Genomic DNA, 23,351 nt, shown 5'->3' on the forward strand with positions numbered 1-23,351 from the left:
TTCAGGCAGTAGTCCACAGCATAAGACAACACTCTGGCCATTTTAAATCAAACTGATTCTGAAAGAATGGTATTTTTCAAGAATTATTTGAAAGCTACACAGAAGGGGCGCCTGGGTGGCTCAGTCGGTTAAGTGTCCAACTTCGGCTTAGGTCATGATCTCATGGTTCGTGAGTTTGAGCCCCACGTCAGGCTCTGTGCTGACAGCTCAGAGCCTGGATGGAGCCTGCTTCAGATTCTGTCTCCGTCTCTCTCTGGCCCTCCCCCACTCGTGTTCTCTCTCTCTCTCTCTCTCTCTCTCTCTCTCTCTCAAAAATAAACATTAAAAAAAATTTAAAAAAAAAAAAAAAAGAAAGTTACACAGAGGCTGAGGTGGATTATCTGAAGTTTCAGAACTGGTAAATAATAAAAGATACCAAGAATTAAGAGGATTTAGTCCACTCATATGCACACTGCCCTAAAGTATCTCTCCTTACATTGGCTAATTATATCCTCCCTAACTTCATCACAATACCTAAAATTTCACTCATTAAATTCATTTGTGCAAGCAAAGCATTCCAACACCTAGTGTAAGCAGTTAAACACTATTCATGTAAATCGGTACAAGTTGCTTTCCTCATAACATATAGCAAAGAAGGAAAAGAATTCTGATACATTTGTGAAGATGGGGAGTAAAGAAGATAATATTTATTGAGCATTACTGTTTTCTAAGGATTGAGCTAAACACTTTTCTTTCAGTTTTCTGAATTCTCATAGAAACTTTAAACTTTTATCCTTTAAACTTTAAAGGATAAGTCCTATTAGCTTCATTTTACTCTTCACTTAGTTTATAAAAGATAAAAACTAAACTAAAAAGATTCAAGAAAGCCAAAACAAAACCAAGTTGGTCTAAGTGTAAGGTAAAACTCTATGTCTTATTCCATGCCACTTTGCAAGACAGGTAAATGGCTGTGATATTAAAATTTATGGCTAAATAGAACACTGAGTGCTAAAGGAAAAGTGTAAGAAAAATCATTGGGAAAATGTTAGCAACACTGATTAATTAAAACTTTGATGTGCTCAGTAAAGGGGGTGAGCATTCCATTTTCTTTTTTCCTCTTTTTCCATCTCCATTATGAACTTCTCTTCCTCTGTACCCTCCCTTTAAATGTTGAGGTCTATGAGGAATATGTCCTCTTCCACCTTCATTAAATACTGCAACTTGAACTCTATCTACATACAAAAATACCTCTCAAAGCCATAGCTGCTATTTCACACCCTCTCTTGAGTATGAGTCTTATACACTACCTATCCAAATACATCTTCCACAGATACCTCTCACTCAACTTGCCCCCCAAATGAATCCACCTTCCTTCACCTTCTCTAGCTTTTGAATGAGTTTGAAATGAATTTCAGCCTTCAAAGAGAAGTTGGTAGTACCACCTATCTCTGAAGGCTGGCATTCACTTTCAGACTCATTCCCCTCTCTTTTGGGTTCTGTCCACCATCCCACCCCACCCCACCCCATCCCTCAACAAATAATTCATTTCCTTGCCAAGTTTACCTTCCTAAATACTTCTGCAATACATTTCTTTCTCTCCGTTCCCTACTGCCCACCACCCCCCATCATTTAGTTTCATACCTTGTGGTCTCTTGCCTGAATTTTATTAGTCTCTTATCTACTAGCTCTCACGCCATTCTCGCCTTTTTATCCATCCTCCAAATATTACTACCAGAATAATTTAACTGTATCATTGATCTGCTTCCAGGGCTTTCCAATGCAAACAAGATAAATCCCAGGCTCATTCAGATGACATACTAGCACTATTTTTTTTTTCATTCTGAACTACTCACTACCTTGTCTATTACCCACTACACAGTAAATAATGTCACAAAATAAATTTACATCCATACAATTAAATAGATAACCACTAAAAATATTCATTAAAAAAACATTTTTATGAAATGGAAAAATGTTAATAAGAACTTCTATTTTAAACAAACAAACAGAAATAGACTATCAAATACAGAGAACTGGTGGTTGGCAAAGGGGAGGGAAATGGGAGCAATGGGCAAAAATAGGTGAAGGGGATAAAGAAGTATAAACTTCCAGTCATAAAATAAATAAGTCACTAGGATGAAAAGTACAGTACAGGGAATATAGTCAGTAACATTGTGATAACTTTGTACAGTGACAGATGATAATTATACCGATCATGGTGAGCATTTTATAACACATGTAATTGTCAAAACACTATGTTGAACACCCTAAACTAGTAATAATATTGCATGTCAAGTATATTTCAATAAGAAATAAAAATTAAAAGTATAGAAATTAAAAAGTTAAAAGCAGGTTAGAAGTAATATCATTGAGTTGGTGGAAGAAGGCAATTCAAAAATCTTCTCCATAAAAGCAATGAAAACCAAAAACAGTAAAAAATTAACATTTTTAGAAACCTAGAAATTAACCAGAGGATTATTAACAACCAGGAACATTTGTTCAAGGATAATGGATAAATCTTAATAAGAACAGTGAGCTTAGCAGCATCTCAAACTTATCCTATTCCCATCCTTCTCTCCCCCCCTCCATAACAGCCTTGAAAAGCAATAGCCCACAATCACAGTCAAGAACCAATACCCTAATCAGTCCCTGGAGGAGTCAGAACAGGACAGGAGCCTTTTCAAACCCTCAACTTAAGACAATTATCAGTATTTGACTTATCTAGCTTTTCCCTGGACAATCCCACTTGCAAAAACTGTCCTTATTTGACTTAACTCAGAGTCCACACAATCCAACAGCCTCTTCCCTGGGAACATCTGTTGAAAACAATCAGTGGCAACTGTTTAATAACACAGCAGCCTGAGGCAGTAATCACTGATGAGGCAAATAACAAGCTAACCAATAAAAAAAGATAATAATAAATAAAAACCAGGTGCGCGCGCACACACACACACACACACACACACACACACACACACACACACACCTGAAAACAAAAACCTTAAAAAGAAAAGCTAGGGAATGAACTATCCACAGGGAACGTTGAAAATCTCAGACAATTTAATGGGAATACACAAGGCCATCTGTATGCATAAGGCTGCAAGCATGCTCTGGAAAGACTAGAAAAAGACCTAGGTTTTCATCTCTGGCTGACCTTCAGATTCTACACAAGAAGGATGTGAAAACTAAAACAGAATTGTAAACTGTCTGGTTAATACTGATCGTGTCCCCGATACACACACAGAACCCTTTGGCAAAGACTAGAAGACTTACTGATCCAGGCTTATATGAAGTCTCTATTCAATCATTAGCAGACCATGAAGATAAACAAGCAAAGTTCTGGTCATGTAGAAGGAAAAAACAGACTGCAGAGAGTTAGTTCAGTAAAGTCATTACAGAAACTCACAGCAACAACAAACAAACAGAAATAACAACAACCCCTGGGAAGGAAGCAGAAACTGGTTGCCAGAGTTGCTACGTTATTTAAAATATCAAGATATCAAGGCACCTGAGTGGCTCAGTCGATTATGTCTGACTTTGAGGATCTCACAGTTTGTGAGTTAGAGCCCCGTACCCGGCTCTGTGCTGACAGCTCAGAGCTTGGAGCCTGCTTCGGATTTTGTGTCTCCTTCTCTCTGCCCCTTCCCCGCTCATGCTCTCTCTCTGTCTCTCAAAAATGAATAAACGTTAAAAATTTTTTAAGTAAATAAATATCAAGATATCAACAAAAATTGCAAGACACACAAAAAAACAAAGTATGTGCCATATAAAGGACAAATTAAAGTTAACAGAAACTCTCCCTGCAGAAGCACAAAAATTAGATTTAATAGATGCCACCAACTATTTAAGTATGATTAAAATAACAAAGGAAACCATGTCTAAAGAATTTAAATAAGCACAGCAAATACACAATGCATTAAAAAAAAATCATTCACCACGATCAAGTGGGATTTTTTTCCTGGGATGCAAGGATGCTCAATATTTTTAAATCAATCAACATGATACACCATATCAATAAGGATAAAAACTATATGTCATTTCAATAGACACAAAAAAGCATTTGACAAAGTGCAACATCCATTCATGGAAAAAAAAAAAACAACAAAGCAAGTTTAGAGGGAACCTCAACATAATAAAGTCCTTATATGAAAAACGCACAGCTAACATCATACTCTATGGGGGAAAACTAAGAGCTTTCTCCCTAAGGTCAGGAAGAAGACAAGGATGTCTGCACTAACCACTTTTATTCAACACAGTACTGGAAATCCTAGCCACAGAAATCAGACAACAAAAAGAAATAAAAGGCATCCAAATTGATAAGGAAAAAGTAAAACTTTCACTACTTGCAGAAAACATGATACTACATATATGACACCCTAAAGACTCCACAAATAACCTACTGGAATTGATATATGAATTCAGTAAGGTCACAGAATATAAAATCAATATACAGAAATCCACTGCATTTCCATTAACTAATAATGAAGTAGCAGAAAAATTAAGAAAACAATCCCATTTACACTGCACCAAGAATAAGATGATACCTAGGAAAAAGTGTAACCAAAGAGGTTAAAGACCTGTACTCCGAAAACTATAAAACACTGAGGAAAGAGATTGAAGATAACACAAAGAAACAGAAAGACATACCATAATCATAGGTTGGAAGAATAAATATTGTTAAAATGTCTATACTACTCAAAGTAATCTACATATTTCACGCATTCCCTATCAAAATGCCAACAGCATTTTTCACAGAACTAGAACAAACAATCCTAAAACTTGTATGGAACCACAAAAGACCCTGAATAGTCAAAGAAATCTTGAAAAGAAAAAAAAAAAACAAAAAACTGGAGGTATCACAATTCCAAACTTCGAGTTATATTACAAACCTGTAGGGACCAAAAGAGTATGGTACTAGCAAAAAAAGAAAAAAAAAAAAAAAAGACACACAGATCAAAGAAACAGAATATAAAGCCCAAAAATAAACCCAGAATTATATGGTCAATTATCCTTCGATAAAGAGAAAAGAATATGCAATAGGAAAAAGTCTTTTCAACAAATGGTGTTGGGAAAACTGGACAGCTACTTGCAAAAGAATGAAACTGGACTACTTTATTACACCATATACAAAAACAAACTCAAAATGGATTAAGAATCTAAATATGAGACCTGAAAGTATAAAAATCCTTGAAGAGGCACAGGCAGTAATGTCTCTGACATTGGTCATAGCAACATCTTTCTAGATGTGTCTCCTGAGGCAAGGGAAACTAAAGCAAAAATAAACTATTTGGACTACATCAAAAAAAAAAAAAAAAAAAACCCTTCTGAACAGCAAAGAAAACAATCAACAAAACTCAAAGACAACCTATTGAATGGAAGAAGATATTTGCAAATGGCATATTCAATAAATGGTTAGTGTCCAAAATGTATGAAGAAGCTATACAACTCAACACCAAAAAAACAAATAACCCAGTTGAAAAACTGGCAAAAGATAGGAACTGATATTTCTCCAAAGACATACAGATAGCCCTTAGTCACATGCAAAGATGCTCAACATCACTTATCATCAGGGAAATGCAAATCAAAACAAGGCGATATCACCTCATGCCTGTGTGAATGGCTAAAATCAAAAACTTAAACAGTAAGTGTTGGCAAGTATGTGGAGAAAAAGGAACCTTGTGCACTGTTGGTGGGAATGCAAACTGATGCAGCCTCTGCGAAATACAGTATGGAGGTTGCTCAAAAAATTAAAAAAATAGAACTACCCTATGATCCAGTTATCACACTACTGGGTATTTACCCAAAAAGAACAAAAACACTAATTCAAAGGGATACATGCACCCCTATGTTTATGCAGTATTATTTACAATAGCCAAACTATGGAAGAAGCCCAAGTGTCCATCAATAGATGAATGGATAAAGAAGATGTGGGGTGTGTGTGTGTATATGTATGCACATATATGTGTACATATATGTACACACACAACACACACACACACATATATATATACACACCATATACACACAATGGAATATCATTCAGCCATAAAAAATGAAATCTTGTCATTCGCAACAACAGATAGATCTAGACAATATAATGCTAAGTGAAATAAACCAGTCAGAAAAAGACAAATATCTTATGATTTCACTCATTTGGAATTTAAAAAACAAAACAAATGAAGAAAAAAAAGGGAGAGAGACAAAATGAAAAACATCTGAATCGTCAAAATAAAAAGTTAGCTAAGCCAAAGACAGGTTAGTTGATTATCCAGTCTGAGGAAGAGTATGAAAAAATAATGAAGAAAAATGAACAGAGCCTCAGAGCCTTGTGGCTCACCATCAAACATGCCAATGCGCGTATAATAGGAGACCCAGAGCAGAGAAAAAAGAAACAAATCATTATTATTTCAAGAAATAACAGCTGAAAACTTCCTGAATTTGACTAAAAACATTTGTGTGCATATTCAAGAAACTCAATAAAATCCAAGGGGAATAAACTCAAAGAAACCCATATCACATAAAACTGACATATCACAACAAAACTGAGAGTGCTAACCAAAGAAATTAGACCTGAAAAAGAAATAAAAGCCATGCATATTATAAAAAAGAAGCACTTAATCTCTATTCACAAATAACATGATCTTGGATATTTAAAAAAAGTCCTGAGGAATTTACTCTCTCACACACACACACAACTGTAAGAGCTAAAAAACAAGTTCAACTAGGTTGCAGAATACAAAATGAATACACAAATCAACTGAATTTCCATCCACTAGCAATGAATAATCCACAAATGAAAATAAAAAAACAATGCCATTTACAATAGCATGAAAAGAATAAAATATTTGTGAATAAATGTAAAATTTGTACACTAAAACTATGAAATATTGCTGAGAGATCATAAAGACCTAAACAAACTGAAAAACATTACTTGGTCATAGACAAAGAAGTAATACTGTTAAGATAGAAATACTCTCTCAAATATATCTAAAGATTCGATGCAACCTCTATCAAAATCGTTAAGTGGCTTTTTGCAGAAATTAACAAACTAATCCTAGGGGTGCCTGGGTGGCTCAGTCAACTGAGTGTCCGACTTCAGCTCAGGTCATAATCTCGTGGTTCATGAGTTCTAGCCCTGCATGGGGCTCTGTGTTGACAGCTCAGAGCTTGGAGGCTGCTTCGGATTTTGTGTCTCCCTCTCACTCTGTCCCTTTCGAATTCACACTCAGTCTCTCTCTCTCTCTCTCAAAAATAAACATTAAAAAAAAAAAACCCTTATCCTAAAATCCATAGGAAAATACAACGAACCCAGAATAATCAAAACAATCCTGAAAAAGAACATCAAAAGCTACAAATTTCCAGTTGTAAAATAAATACATCACGGGGATGTAATGTATAGCATGGTGACTATTCCTAATAATACCATATTGTATATTTGAAAGTTGCTAAAAGAGTAGATCTCAAAAGTGCTCACCAGAAGAAAAAAAAAATGTCTGTAATCACATATATGGTGATGAATGTTAACTGGACCCATTGTGATGATCATTTCACAATATATACAAATACTGAACCATTATGTTGTATACTTCAAACTAATGTAATGTTATAGGTCAATTATACCTCGCTTTTAAAAAAAGAAAAAAAAAGAATAAAAAGACGAGATGCTTTCAAATTTCTAAACTTACTACAAAGTTACAGTAATCAAAACAGTGTGGTATTGGGACAATAGATATAGAGATGAATACAACAGAATTAAGAGTCCAGAAATAAGCTCTTACACTAATGGTCAAATGATTTTCAACGCAGGTATTAAGACAACTCAACTGGGATAAAAATATGTGCCAAAGAATGAGGTGGATGGAGTGCCTGGGTGGCTCAGTCGGTTGAGCAACTGACTTCGGCTCAGGTCATAATCTCACGGTTTGTGAGTTCGAGCCCCGCGTTGGGCTCTGTGCTGACAGCTCAGAGCCTGGAACCTGCTTCGGATTCTGTGTCTCCCTCTCTCTCTGCCCCTCCCCGACTCATGCTCTGTCTCTGTCTCAGAAATAATCATTAAAGGGGCACCTGGGTGGCTCAGTCAGCCTGAGCAGCTGACTGGCTCAGGTCATGATCTCGCGGTCTGTGAGTTCAAGCCCCGCGTCGGGCTCTGTGCTGACAGTTCAGAGCCTAGAGACTGTTTCAGATTCTGTGTCTCCCTCTCTCTGACCCTCCCCCGTTCATGCTCTGTCTCTCTCTGTCTCAAAAATAAACGTTAAAAAAAAAATAAAAAAAAAAAATAATCATTAAAAAAAAATTTTTTTTAAAAGAATGAGGTGGAATCACTATCTCATACCATACACAAAATTAACTCAGAATGGACCAAAAGCCTAAATGTAAAACAAAAATTATAAAACTCTTAAAAGAAACATGATCTTGAACTAGTCAATTATTTCTTACTTATGACACCAACAGCACAACCAACAAGGGAAAAAATAAACTGGACTTCATCAAAACTCACAACTTTTTTTGCCTCAAAGAATACTATAGAGAAATTAAGACAATCTACAGATTTCTGAAAATACTTACATATTAAACATTTTATAACGGCTTACTATCCAGAATATGTAACTCCCAGAACTCAACTATAGAATGAAACATAATTCAATTAAAATTAGGCAAAGGATTTGAATAGACGTTTCTCCAAACAAGATACACAAATGGCCAATAAACACATGCAAAGATGCTCAACATCATTAGCCATCATGGAAATGTATATCAAAACCACAATGAATGCCTTAATGAGTAAGGAAAACAATGATTCAAGGTGACACCCAAATTCTGACTGCTAATGTGAGACAAATTTTTGAATGGGTAAAGTTTGCCCCTAAGGTGACTTGTCTACTTTGCAAGATGCCTTGGAATCGCCATCTGCCCGTGCCCCACTTAACACTGAAAGAGCAGAGTGGTATGAAGATAAGACTGAAGAAATGCTTGTTTCCCATAAAAAACTGGATCGGCCTCCAAGGAAAAAAACAAAAACAAAACAACCACGATGAGACACCACTTCCCATCCATTACAATGGCTATACTCAGAAAGATGGATAATAACAACCATTGACAAGCATGCAGGGAAATGTCTGTACACTGGTGATGGAATATAAATGATACAGCTGCTTTGGAAATGGTCTGGCAGTTCCTCAAAAAGTTAAATACAGAATTACTGTATGACCCAGCAATTCAACTCCTGGAATAGTATATACCAAAAATTAAAAACAAAACCATATAAATGTTTGTACATAATTATTCCTCATAGTCAAAAAGTGGAAACAACCCAAATGTCACCAACTGATGAACAAAATGTGGTATATCCCTACAACTGAATTACTATTCAGCCATAAAAAGGAATGAAGTACTCTTAAATACTAAAACATGGATAAACCTTGAAAACATTATGTTAAATGAAGGAAGCCAAACACAAAAGACCACGTATTTTATGATTCCATTTATACAAAACATCTAGAGTAGTCAGATTCATAGAGATGGAAAGTAGATTAATGGTTGCCAGGGGAAGAGGGTAAGGAGACATGGGGAGAGAATGCTAAAAGATGTAGATTTATGTTTCTTTCTTATTTTGATAATCTATTCCTTTTAGTTAGTCTTATATTCAACTCCTTGACATCCCAATTTGTGAGATCTGCTCAACATTATCTGGCTAAATGAATCTGAAAGCTAGAACTTCTAGGCTAGTCTGAAAAAGAATATGAAAAAGAGAATTTAAAAAGTGCTGAAAAAAAGTACTTCTTTTCTAAGTCTAGAAACACAAACTGTTCTATCACCAATTACTGATGTTTACTGTGAACAAATGCATTACCTTCACTTTTACAGGATCAAACACTAGCTAGCTCTTAGTATACTGCTATTATATAAAATAATGTCTCTCTCTTTCTTTTAGTTGAGTGGTCAGAAATAGAAGAGCAATCAAAATACATTGCTACTATCATTCTGGATCCAGTTCTAGACCTCTCAAATAGAAAATAATTTCTCACTTCCCTACACTCAAAGGCATCCTTTTGCATACTGAAAGTAAACATAAGCATGTTTGAAAAATGTATTACAATGAATAAAGGAAAGTAAATGCTATTACAAATTCCTACCATCTTTCTCTTTTATACTCCTTTCATATTTGACATGATTCTTTTATTGTGCCATCAACCTCTTTATTCCTTTGCAGGTGCCTGAAATCTAGCAAAGCACTATATATTTATTCAAATGGTTGCTCAAATCCATCATCTTCAAAGGAGTTTTAATTTTTTTTAATGTTTATTTATTTTTGAGAGAGAGAGTGAGCAGAGGAGGGGCAGAAGGAGAGGGAGATATAGAATCTGAAGTAGGATCCAGGCTCTGAGCTAGCAGCACAGAGCCTGACACAGGGCTCAAACTCACAGTCCATGAGATCGAACCCGATGCAGGGCTCAAACCCACAGACTGTGAGATCATGACCTGAGCCAAAGTCGGATGCTTAACTGACTGAGCCACCCAGGTGCCCCAAAAGAGTTGTTTTTTTTTTTTAATTTTTTTTCAACGTTTTTTATTTATTTTTGGGACAGAGAGAGACAGAGCATGAACGGGGGAGGGGCAGAGAGAGAGGGAGACACAGAATCGGAAACAGGCTCCAGGCTCTGAGCCATCAGCCCAGAGCCTGACGCGGGGCTCGAACTCACGGACCGCGAGATCGTGACCTGGCTGAAGTCGGACGCTTAACCGACTGCGCCACCCAGGCGCCCCCCCAAAAGAGTTTTAAAGAAATAAGTTACAGCACAGAGGCATAATTATTTTCCTTAAAGATATCTTACAGTAAACGGCATGTTTATGAGCAGCAGCTTCTTGTAACAATCAACTTGCCTTTATAAGGCTCCAAAGACAACTGATGGAAAAGGAAAGGTGATTGGGAACTTTGAACCTTCTGGTTTAAAAGAACTCAATGACAACATATTTTTGGTAACATAAATGTACCTTTTACTAGCAATTTTACTTCAAAATAGTTTTGGGTGGGGAAGGAAAGAGTACTGTTGCTAGGTAACACAATTTAAGGATTTCCTTGTGTTTAACTGAAATAAAATACCAACAATGAATTTCCTTTCATTCAAATCCTGTTTCCCCAAAATGTAACTTTTAAATAATTTTCTAATTTATCCCTTTTTAGTAGTTTAGAGACTGAAAATACAGAATCTAAACCATTATCATTTGGCCATTTGCAACACGGATGGAGCTCAAAAGTAGAATGTTAAGCAAAATAAGTCAGTCAGAAAAAGTCAAATACCATTATGATTTCGTTCATATGTAGAATTTAAGAAACAAATGAACAAAGAACATAAAAGACAAACGAAGAAACAGACTCTTCACTACAGAGAACAAACTTATGGTTATCAGAGGAGAGGTAGGTGGGTAGATGGGTTAAACAGGTGATGGGGATCAAGGAATGCACATCTCATGATGAGCACTGGTATTGTTTAAAATTGGTGAATGACTATATTGTATACCTGAAACTAACATGACGCTGTATCTTAACTAATTAAAATTAAAATAAAAATTAAAAAAAAGATCATTCAGGGTTTTGTATTCTATTTCTCAAGAACAAATTCTTACTGAGTTTGAATAGGTCATAATATCTTTAATTTTATCACTTTTAACATTCCAATCAAAATTCAAATAATGTTTTAAATTCTTCCCATAAATTTTGTGCTTCAAATCCATTTTTTCATGTAATCTTCCAATAATACATGAAGTGTTATTATTTTAATTTTATAAGATATGTAAAGTATCTACAAAAATAATAGGTGAATAATATAGGTGAGATCAGAACCTGGATATTCTGACTTTCTCCACTATATCCCCCTACTTACTAGATTTTTAATACTCAAGTTTCTAGGGATTAATTACTATCTCTCACACTAGTCTGTTACAAGAATTAAGTCAGGTAACACATGTGAAATGCTTTGTCCAAGGCCTGCCACATATAAGTGGTCAAAAATACGAGTTATCATTACCAATATGACAGCTGCTTCTATAAAAATGTTCACTCCTTAAAAAACTTCTCAAAGATAGTGAAGTGACAGAAACATATCTGAAATATACTTTGCGTTCATGTGAAAAAGTCAACTTATTTATTATTAGAATCCTAACGCTTCCTGAGACTCCTAACACTCAACTGTAGTATTATACCTAAAATCGAAAATTAATCTCCAAATAATGAAATTTTTCACTAAACACTGCAGTGGATCCTACACATGTAACCACTTCTTAGAATTCTAAGAAATGAAAATGCTGGCTTCAATGTACATGCATGTGTCATTCCATTTCCATTTCCCTCTTCTTTCATTTCACGTAGGCTGTGCACCCAACGTGGGGCTTAAACTCACAACCCCAAGATCAAGAGTTGCACGTTCTACTGGCTGAGCCAGCCAGGAGCCCCATATATGTACATTTTTAAAATTTTGATACTTTACAGTCAAAATGCCACCTAATTTACATTCCACCAGCAATATTATGAGGGTCTTTTTTAAAAAAAACAATTTTTTTAATGTTTATTTATTTTTAGAGAGTGCATGTGTAGCAGCAAGGTGGGGGCACAGAGATAGGGAGAGAGAGAATCCCAAGCAGGCTCTGCACTGTCAGCTCAGAGCCCAACTCAGGGCTCATCTCACCAACCATGAGATTTTGACCTGAGCCAAAATCAAGAGTCAGATGCTCAACCAACTGAGCCACCTACGCACCCCTTCTAAATAAACAGAAGTTTATTTAGAAAACAAAACTCAAGGTGCCTGGGTGGCTCAGTCGACTAAGTGTCTGACTTCAGCTCAGGTCATGATCATGGTTTGTGAATTCAAGCCCTGCATTGGGCTCTGTGCTGATGGCTCAGAGCCTGGAGCCTGCTTCAATTTTGTCTCCCTCTCTCTCTGCTCCTCCTCACACTTTGCTTCTCTCTTTCTCTCAAAAATGAACACAAGAAAGAAAGAAAGAAAGAAAGAAAGAAAGAAAGAAAGAAAGAAAGAAAAGCTTGACTTGAAGGGAAAACTATCTAGGATTCATTTAGAGTAATTTATCCCTATGTAAAGACAGATTGCCCTATATGTAACAGCTTCATATAGTTATAAAAGAAAAACATGAGAATTCGCCATTCGAATAAAGTATGCAAGGATTTTTATGCTGTTCTTTTTTTATTAAACATTGAGAGAAAAATAACTTACTGGAATATAAAGATAAGAGCTGAATGAACATACCACTAATGGAGGGGGTATTTTCACAGAACCAGCATTTTTCCCCATCCCATCTTCATTTGATGTCAATCAAAACATACCATTGGCCATTTAATTTAAAAAATACAATATACTCATGCACATACACATACAAAATGAAAGAACAGAGAAAACTATACTGTGGTAGTCAGGATGTGGTAGAACCAAATTGCGGTTTCCTGAGAATGTCGTGGTCTGGAGGAACAGAGTTCTGGAGTAAGGTAGCCAGTTCTCTTTTTAGTAGATGCCTGCTGTCTGCTGCTGGAACACATCAATTGTACCTTCATCCTCCATTTCCAACTGTGCAGGCTTGTCTGGTTCATTGACTGGCTGCCCATCAAATCAGAATCTAATCTGCCTTACTGACAAACCCTGCCATTCACAATAGGCTTTCATTAGTTTACTAAGTGGTTTATGTCTCTTAAACTGCATCATAGAACCATCCTGCCCTGTCACCTTCAAATTAATATGATAGTTGTCCTCAGTCTTTACTCCTTCCTTGGGCTTTTCATCAGCCACAGTAAACACCAGAGTCTCCTTCGCTGCTGCTTCACAAGAGAGACACCTGGTACCTCAGGGAACCAGCACACAAGCATCACCAGGAGAGCAGCAGAAGGAGGAGGCAGGAGTGGAGGAGGGAGCAGGCACGCCAAGAAGGTCTGTTTGTAACATATCTCGATAACACACATCACAATCTTTTCCAAATTTCATAAACATTTTACAGTCCATAAATTAAGAAATTAGCTCTCTTAAACATGCTGCAAGTATTTTCATAGTTTGGTGTTTATCTTTTAACTCTGTTAATGAAAGGTTTTACTGTTAGAAATACAAAATGTTATAAACAGGTAAATTTATTAATCATTTCTGTGACAATTTTTAATTCTGGTGTAAGTTTTGAAAGTGGGCTTTCCTATCCCAATATAAAATAGGTTTCCTTACTACTTTCCATTTTATGAAGAATTCCAACTATTTTTAATTAATTCTGTTATAAAGTAGTGATCTACTTATCACTTTTTATGCAGATGAGCATTCTTTCTTCTTGATCTTTATCTAAACCACCATTTAATGAAGTGGTCATATGAGATCCTTCTGTAACAGAAGTCCTCCTTTTAAAATTTAACCTCTTTTTTTAATGTAACTGTTCTTAATTATAAAAAAGATGTGCAAGTCTTTATAAAGAGGCTAAATAAATGGAGTCTCCTTGTAATAGGAAGAATTGACACCCTACCAATGTTAACCTCTTCTAAATTAAACCTACAGATTCAAGTCCATACAATAAAAAAAAGTCCTACCAAACATTATTTAGGGATTTAACAAACTGATTCCCAAATTCATAAGGAAGAGCAAAAGGTCAAGACACTAAGAAATCTGTATTCGTCTCCTATGGCTGCGATGACGGATTAGGGCCACAAACTTGATGTTCTGCGTTACATTCACTCATCTTCTCTCTGGTATCTACAGATCAGTGTATTCTATTAAATGTGGGTGGTTATTGTTGGGCTATCAGATAGAAGTTTTCTAAAAATTAGATGTTATATAAGAGTCATGAAGATTTCTTTCAATAATGAGGGAAGATTATCTGGTAACTTCTGCCATAATGCCATAAACATTTTTCAGTTAAAGTGCTGTTTTTGTTTTTATTTTTTACATTATACAGACTTTAGGTTCTGAACCAATTTCTCTGCACAGGTACTAAAGACAACCCAAGGTCTTTTTTCTTTCCTTCTTTTTTTGCAGGTTGTCATTTGTGTGTGTGTGTGTTTTAATTTACTTATTTAAAATCAAGTTAGTTAGCATACGGTGTAATATTGTCTTCAGGAGTAGAATCCAGTGATTCATCACTTACAAATAACACCCAGTGCGAGTGCCTTCCTCAATGCCCCATTTAGCCCATCCCCCTTCTCCTTCCCCTCCAGCAACCCTGAGTTTGTTCTCTGTGTTTAAGAGTCTCTTATGGTTTGCTTACCTTTTTTTTCTGCCTGCTTTTTCCTTCCCTTCTATGTTCATCTGTCTTGCTTCTTAAATTCCACATGAGTGAAATCATATATTTGCCTTTCCCTGACATTTCACTTAGCAGAATACATTCTACTTCCACCTACCTTGTTGCAAATGGCAAGATTTCATTCTTTTTGATCACCAAGTAGTACTCCTTTGTATATATATGTATATAAACATATATACAACATCTTTATCCATTCATCAGTCAATGGACATTCTGGCTCTTTCCACAATTTGGCTATTGTTGACAATGCTGCTATAAACATAGGGGTGCATGTGCCCCTTCAAATCATCATTTTTGTGTCCTTCAGATAAATACCTAGTAGGACAATTGCTGGGTCATAGGGTAGCTGTTTTTAATTTTTTGAGGAACTTCCATACTGTTCTCCAGAGTAGCTGCCACCAGTTTGCATTCCCACCAATAGTGCAAAAAGGTTCCCCTTTCTCCACACCCTCACCAACATCTGTTGTTTCCTGAGTTGTTAATTTTAGCCATTCTGTCAGGTGTGAGGTAGTATCTCATTGTGGTTTTGATTTGTATTTCTATGATGATCTGATGAGCATCTTTTCATGTGTCTGTTAGCCACCTGGATGTCTTCTTTGGAAAAGTGTCTGTTCACATCTCCTGCCCATTTATTCACTGGATTGTTTTTTGGGTATTGAATTTGGTACGTTCTTCTTAGATTTTGGATACTAACCTTTTATCTGATATGTTATTTGCAAATAGCTTCTCCAATTCAGTCAGTTGCCTTTTAGTTTTATGGATTGTTTCCTTGGCTATACAGAAGCTTCGTATCTTGATGAAGTCCCAATAGCTCATTTTCGTTTTTATTTCCCTTGCCTCTGGATACACGTCTAGTAAGAAGTTGCCGCAGCTGTGGTCAAAGAGGTTATTGCCTGTTTTTTCCTCTAGTATTTTGATGGTTTCCTGTCTTACATTTAGGTCTTTCATCCATTTGAATTAATTCTGTGTATGGTGTAAAAAAGTGGTCCAGGTTCATTCTTCTGCATGTCACTGTCCAGCACCATTTGGTGAAGGGACTGTCTTTTTTCCATGGATACTCATTCCTACTTTGTTGAAGATCAGTTAGCCATACATTTGTGGGTCCATTTCTGGGTTCTCTATTCTGTTCCATTGATCTGTGTGTCTGTTTTTGTGCCAGTACCATAAACTGTCTTGATGATTACAGCCTTGTAATACAGGTTGAAGTCTGGAATTGTTATGCCTCCAGCTTCGGTTTGTTTTTTGTTTTTTTTTTCAACATTACTTTGGCTATTCGAGGTCTTTTCTGGTTCCAACAAATTTTAGGATTATTTGTTCTAGTTCTTGAAGAATGCTAGTGTATTTTGATAGGGATTGCATTGAATGTGTAGATTGCTTTGGGTAGTATAGACATTTTTTTTAATGTTTATTTTTGAGAGAGCATGAACAAGGGAGGGGCAGAGAGAGAGGGAGACAAAGAATCTGAAGCAGGCTCCAGGCTCTGAGCTGTCAGCACAAAGCCCAACATGGGGCTCGAACCCATGAACCACAAGATCATGACCCAACCCGAAATCAGACACTTAACCAACGGAGCCATCCAGGCACCATGGGTAGTATAGACATTTTAACAATATCTGTTCTTCCAATCCATGAGCATGGAACATTTTTACATTTCTTTGTGCCTTCTTCAATTTCTTTCATAAGCTTTCTATAATTTTCAGCTTACAGATCTTTTACCTCTTTGGTTAGTTTTATGCCTAGGTATCTTATGGTGTTTGGTGCAAATGTAAGTGGGATCGATTCCTTGATTTCCCTTCTGCTTCATTATTGGTGTATAGAAATGCAACCAATTTATGAATGTTGATTTTACATCCTGAGACTTTCTTGAATTCACATATCAGTTCTAGCAGTTTTTAGGTGGAGTCTTTCAGGTTTTCCATGTAGAGTATCATGTCATCTGCGAAGAGTGAAAGTTTGACTTCTCCCTTGCCAATTTGTATGTCTTTTATTTCTCTTTGACATCTGATTGCTGAGGCTAGGACTTCCAGTACTATGTTGAACAGCGGTAAGAGTGAACATCTCTTTCATGTTCCCGACCTTAGGGGGAAAGCTCTCAATTTTTCCCCATCAATGGGGAAAAACCAAAGTCTCTTTCTAATCAGGACATTGACTTAAAATGTTTTTTTTACCACCATCAATTGAAAGAAAATTGTTCACAAAAAAGCAACTTTGTTCTCATACCTAACATATTCATTCTTGAACTACATAATGTTTACTGAGCACCTGTTATATGCCAGACATTATACTATATCCAGAGACATGAAGATGAAAAGACATACCTCTGCCCTCAGGAAGGTTAAGAGATAGTCATACAAATGAATACACTGTAATAAATTAACTAAATTACTAGAAGTAAATAGCACAGTGTAGGAAAAGTTCCTATGCCCATCCGATGGGGACGTCTTCACCAAAGCTATGAGCCTTAAAGGAAAAGCAGAAGCCTTCAGGTGTTAAGAGTGATTGGTGGGAAGATATAATACAACAAATATCATTAACAAAGGTACAGGTATCACAGAAAGTGATTTCTCATTCAATATTGCTGAAATGTAAAGTAACAGAGAGGGATAACAAGAATTAAAGAAGACACTGTGGTAGACAAAGATACATATATGTAGGTAGGGACACTTAAGACTTTGAGGTGTCTGTGGGCTACCCTTACATCCATTTATTTTTCTACCACATTGTCAAAAATCAATTTCATGTTTTAGTAACTTGAAGAATGATGCCATTTACAGAAATACATTAAAAACTCATTCAGATTATATAGACATGTGAAATTAGAAAGAATAGATCTAACAAACATACTTATGCCTATTTCCTATTTTCTCCAAGATCTATTTCTATCACAGGATCCTTCTAGAGGAAAAGACGTTAGATAATATATGAACACACATACATATACACATAAGCTGTGACTGAATTTAGATGCAAGAAAAAAAAATTTTTTTTTAAAAAAGTACGTTTTCTTTTTTAAGACACTGAAAACTTAACCCAACATGTTTCTCTTTTCACTTTAGCCACCAGGAAACCTAAGAACCAAATTCAATGCCTGAGATCTTTAATCACCTCATTTCTAGAATCTGATAATGTTTCCTTTCTTTAAGTAGTGGCTATTTAGTTATCTTTTTTATCACTGAGCATTCTATTCCACGTTTTATGAAGGCCTATAAGCCATGTAAAATTATTTAGATGCAATAAAATTTTTAATAAAAAGTAAATGTTAATGCAGAGGCAGTTCACAGTATTTGAAACAGTTTATTTTAGTAAGCAAATTAATCAGTAACATTTATGTAAATAATCTGCTCAGTAAATCACTTCTTCCTAAATACACAAAGATAAAGTATTTCAATTAGGTCAAATTAATTTTTCAAATCAGTAAGACTCAAAGAATATAAACTAAAGACTACATACAAATTAAAGAATAAAAAAGAGTCTAATGTCATATATATAGAATTACTAACTTTGCATATCGAACCCTTAAAAATATATTCAATTATCAAATCAATTTATTCTTATAAGCAGTTTACAATTCACAAGGACTCCTACAATGACACATTTTCACTCATATCAGTTCAAAGTTCATCTGTACCATTTTTAACTTATTTAATTAATGAACATATGGTACTTGTTTCTGTCCTTATACATTACCATTTATGCCTACCGAATATTCTTTATGTTTCTGATTTAGAATATTTTAATCTAATTTTCCTTGGGAAAACATTAATATATCCAGACTGGAGAAAGACAAGTGTTTTTCAGTCATCAATTGATAGTAAATTTCTTCTCTAAATGCAAAAAAGTAAAAAATGGGGAGCAAGTTGCTTTGTATAAAGCCAATTTTCAGTCTCATTCATTTCAGAGAACCTCTTATTATCAACATCTGATGTATAATGCCTTATAAACTTATGTTAGGGTTTTTTGTGGGGTTGTTTTTTTCAAGGAAGTATGGACATCAGGTAAAGAAAGTCATTCCTGACAGATGGCACACCAACAGGTATGTTGGGACTGCTCCAGCTTACTGACTTAAGAGTTTCAAGGCCACAGTAATGAAGAAAGGGAATTAGGCAGAGCCAGTGGAATCCATAAATTGAGATTATCAGCTGACAGTCTAGGGAAACGAAGATAATTAGAATTCACAGGCAAAGCACCAAAGAAGAAAGAGACACACACAGTGAGAACTCAGTATACTGGGTAAAGTCCCCTTCCTTATGATCATTAAGGAAACTTCCTAAGAGAAAGAACTATGTGAAAGAATTTGAGAGAACAGTAACAGATGCTCACATAAGACTGAGAATAGCACCTGTTTCCAAGAGCTGAACTAAAAGAAAAAAAAAAAAAAAAAAAAAAAAACCAAAAAACAAACAAACAAAAAAAACACCTCACTATTTGCAGGGCATTCATTGAGCAGAATACTTGGAAAAATGTTGCCTCATAAAAGTAATAATTAGTCCCAGATAGATCCATCAAGAAATCATAAAAACAAGACTTGAAATGCTCAAACTGTTTTCAAGTAATTTAATTGCATCCCAGAATAGAGCTTAAGAATTTATAGGAATACAAAAATACCCAAAAGCTAAGAAGGCCAAATTCACAATATCACCTATCCCAAGATTGGTAGCAGAGAAAGAAGCAGGAAAAAAACCCCAGGATAAGGAAAATAATCAATTGATTAAAACTGACCCAGAAGTGACAAAGGTTAGAATGAGCACAGAAGTATGTCAAGTTACTTTAATTGTATTCCATGTGTTCAAGAAGTTAAAAAAAGACATGCAAATGATATAATTCTATACCCAAAATGAACTAAATAAAAACTACATCTGAGATGAAAATTAAATAAGATTAATGGCAGACTGCATAAAGCTGAATACTAGTGAACTTGAAGACAACAATAGGAAGTATCCAAGATAAAAAACAGAGAAAAAAGAATCCCCCCAACATGAAAAGAATGTCCGTTCTTTTCAAGCCAAGAGACCTTCTAATATACTACTAATACTTTCCCAATATACTAATCTAATATTAATACTCTCTCATATACTAATAAATGAAATTCCAAAAAAGGAGGGGAAGAAGAAGTAGGAAAACATGATCAAAATTACTGAAAACGTAAACTCAAGCAAGCTAAGAAGCTCAATGAACCCCAAAAGCCAAGAAATACTAAGAAAACTACACCACAGTACAACTGCTCAAAAACAGAGGAAGATCTTAAAAACAGCTAGGAAAAAAAATGATGTTACTTGCAGAGTAAGGATGATAGCAGACTTATCAAAAGTAATGCAAGCAAGGGGCACCTGGCTGGCTCAGTCAATGAAGCATGTGATTCTTGATCTCGGGGTTGTGGGTTTGAGCCCCATGTAGGGTGTAGAGATTACTTAAAAAATAAAACCTTAAAAAAAAAAAAGCAAGCAAAAAGATGGGGCGGGGGGAGGGCTGGGAGCCGCATAGGTGGCTCAGTCCGTTGCGCATCCGACTTTAATTCAGGTCATGATCTCACGGTTCATTGAGTTCCGTGCTGACAGCTCAGAGCCTGGAGCCTGCTTTGGATTCTGTGTCTCCCTCTCTCTCTGTCCCTCCTCCACTCATGCTCTGTCTCTCTCTCAAAAATAAATAAACAAACAAACAAAAGACGGGGGAATAAAATGTTTACAAGACAAAGGGAAAAAAGCCATCAACATAGAATTCTAAACAAAGCCAAGTATCTTTCCAAAAAGAGGCAAAATAAAGACTTTTCACACAAACAAAAGCATAAAGAATTCATCACCTACACACCCTCATCATCACAAATAAACATTAAAGAAGTCCTTCAGACAGAAATGAAATGATACTGGAAGGAGGGAAATAACTCTCTCTGCAAAGAAATGAGGAGCAATGGGCAATGATTCTTTAAGTAATAATAATTAAAAATCCTTAAAAAATAACTGCATAGGGGCTCCTGGACAGCTGAGTCAGTTAAGCGCCGACTTCAGCTCAGGTCATTATCTCATAGTTCACAGGTTCAAGCCCCGCATCAGGCTCTGAGCTGTCAGCACAGCACAGAGCCTGGAGCTAGCTTCTGACTCTGCATCTCCGTCTCCATCTGCCCCTCCCACACTTGTGCTCTGTCTCTGTCTCTCTCTCAAAAATAAATTAAAAAAAAAAAAACCCGCTTAAACAAAATAATATATTATAGTACATTATAAATTTAAAAATTTTGCTTAAGCAAAGCAACATGTATAAGCAACAGTATAACCAGAAAAGTATAAAGACTGAGGGGAGAAATGAAAGTACACTCTTACAGAGTTGTCATACAAAAGAGAAGTGGTATAAGTGGTATATCACCTAACAGTAGCTCTGATAAGATAGAGATGTTTATTATAAATCATAAAGCAATCACTAAAATTATAAAGTAGGAGATTATGACTAAAAAATCAACGAGGGAGATTTTTAAAAGAATCATAAATTTATTCAAATAATAGAAAGAAAGAAAAAAGAGAACTAACAACAGGCCAAATAGAAAACAAATAGCAAGACAGGCTCAAAGTTAGCCAAATCAATAATGACATTAAATGTACATCATCTATATCTAAATGAGTACTTATTGGTCTGAATCTGGACAGAACAATTCCAAGTAAGGAGATGGAATCAGTATTCAAACACCTCTCCAGGAGAAAAGTCCAGGACCAGATGGTCTCACTGGTGAATTCTACTAAACATTTTTTTTTTTTTTTAATGTTTATTTATTTTTGAGAAAGAGAGCACAAGGGGGAGAGAGGCAGAGAGACAGGGAGACACACAATCCAAAACAGGCTCCAGGCTCCCAGCTGTCAGCACAGAGCCCAAAGCGGGGCTTGAACTCACAAGCCATGAGATCATGACCTGAGCCAAACTTGGACGCTCGACCAACTGGGCCACCCAGGCACCCCCTCTACCAAACATTTAAAGGATAATTGCCAACTTTTCTCAGAGAGAAGAGGGAATACTTCCAAACTCATTTTACAAGGCCAGTGTTACTGTGACATTAAAAAAAAAAAAAAAAAAAAAAAAAGACAAGGACACTGCAAGGGAAGAAAATTATAGGACAATATCCCTAAATAACATAGATGCAAAAATCCTCAACAAAATAGGAATACACCAAACTCAACAATACACTAAAAGGATCATAGCCATGATTAAGTAGAATTTATTTCAAACTTGCAAAGATAGTCCACCATCCACAAATCAATATGATTCACCACATTAACAAAATGAAGGATAAAAATCAACATGATCATCTATTGAGATGCATTTGACAAAACTCAACATCCACGCATAATAAAAACTCCCGACCAACTGGGTATAGAAGAAATGTACCTGCACATAATAAAGGCCGTATATGACACGTCCACAGTTGACATCATACTCAATGATGAAGAGTTGAAAGATTTTCCTCTAAGATCAGAAAGAAGACAAGATGCCCACTCTTGTCACTTTTATACGACATAGTATTGAAAGTCTTAGCCAGAGCAATTAGGTAAAAAGAATAAGAGACATCTAAATCTGAAACAAAAACATAAAACTGTTTCTATTTACAGATAACATAAGAAACCTTAATGACTCTACCAAAAAACCGTTAAAACTAATAAATTCAGCAACGTTGCAGGATACAAAATCAATATACAAAATCCAGTTGCATTTCTATATACTAACAATGAACCATGAGAAAGAGAAATTTAGAAAATAGGGGCGCCTGGGTGGCTCAGTCGGTTAAGCGGCCGACTTCGGCTCAGGTCATGATCTCGCGGTCCGTGAGTTCGAGCCCCGCGTCAGGCTCTGTGCTGACAGCTCAGAGCCTGGAGCCTATTTCAGATTCTGTGCCTCCCTCTCTCTGTGACCCTCCCCCGTTCATGCTCTGTCTCTCCCTGTCTCAAAAATAAATAAAAAAATGTTAAAAAAAAAAAAAAAAAAGAAAGAAAATAAACCCAGGGGTGCCTAGCTGGCTCAATCAGTAGAGCATGTGACTTGATCTTGGGGTTGTGAATTCAAACCCCACATTGGATGTAGAGCTTACTTAAAAAACAAACAAAAACCAAAAAACCACTTAC

At 35.9% G+C, this 23,351-nt stretch overlaps 1 protein-coding gene, 1 non-coding gene and 1 pseudogene across 7 annotated transcripts in view; 1 reads left to right on the forward strand and 2 right to left on the reverse strand.

The window, feature by feature from the left end:
• The window catches only part of RALGAPA1 (Ral GTPase activating protein catalytic subunit alpha 1), a 263,713-nt gene that overhangs the window by 227,332 nt on the left and 13,030 nt on the right, over positions 1 to 23,351 (reverse strand). The gene's annotated exons all lie outside the window — the stretch shown is intronic.
• On the forward strand, positions 8,749 to 8,893 carry LOC132670684 (U12 minor spliceosomal RNA). The gene has a single exon (XR_009606890.2). It is a non-coding gene; the product is annotated as a U12 minor spliceosomal RNA (small nuclear RNA).
• Positions 13,158 to 17,322, reverse strand: LOC132668468 (small ubiquitin-related modifier 2 pseudogene; annotated as a pseudogene).

Source organism: Panthera onca, chromosome B3 (genome assembly GCF_046562875.1).
Source record: "Panthera onca isolate mPanOnc1 chromosome B3, mPanOnc1 haplotype 2, whole genome shotgun sequence".
In the NCBI taxonomy this organism is placed as follows: domain Eukaryota; kingdom Metazoa; phylum Chordata; class Mammalia; order Carnivora; family Felidae; genus Panthera; species Panthera onca.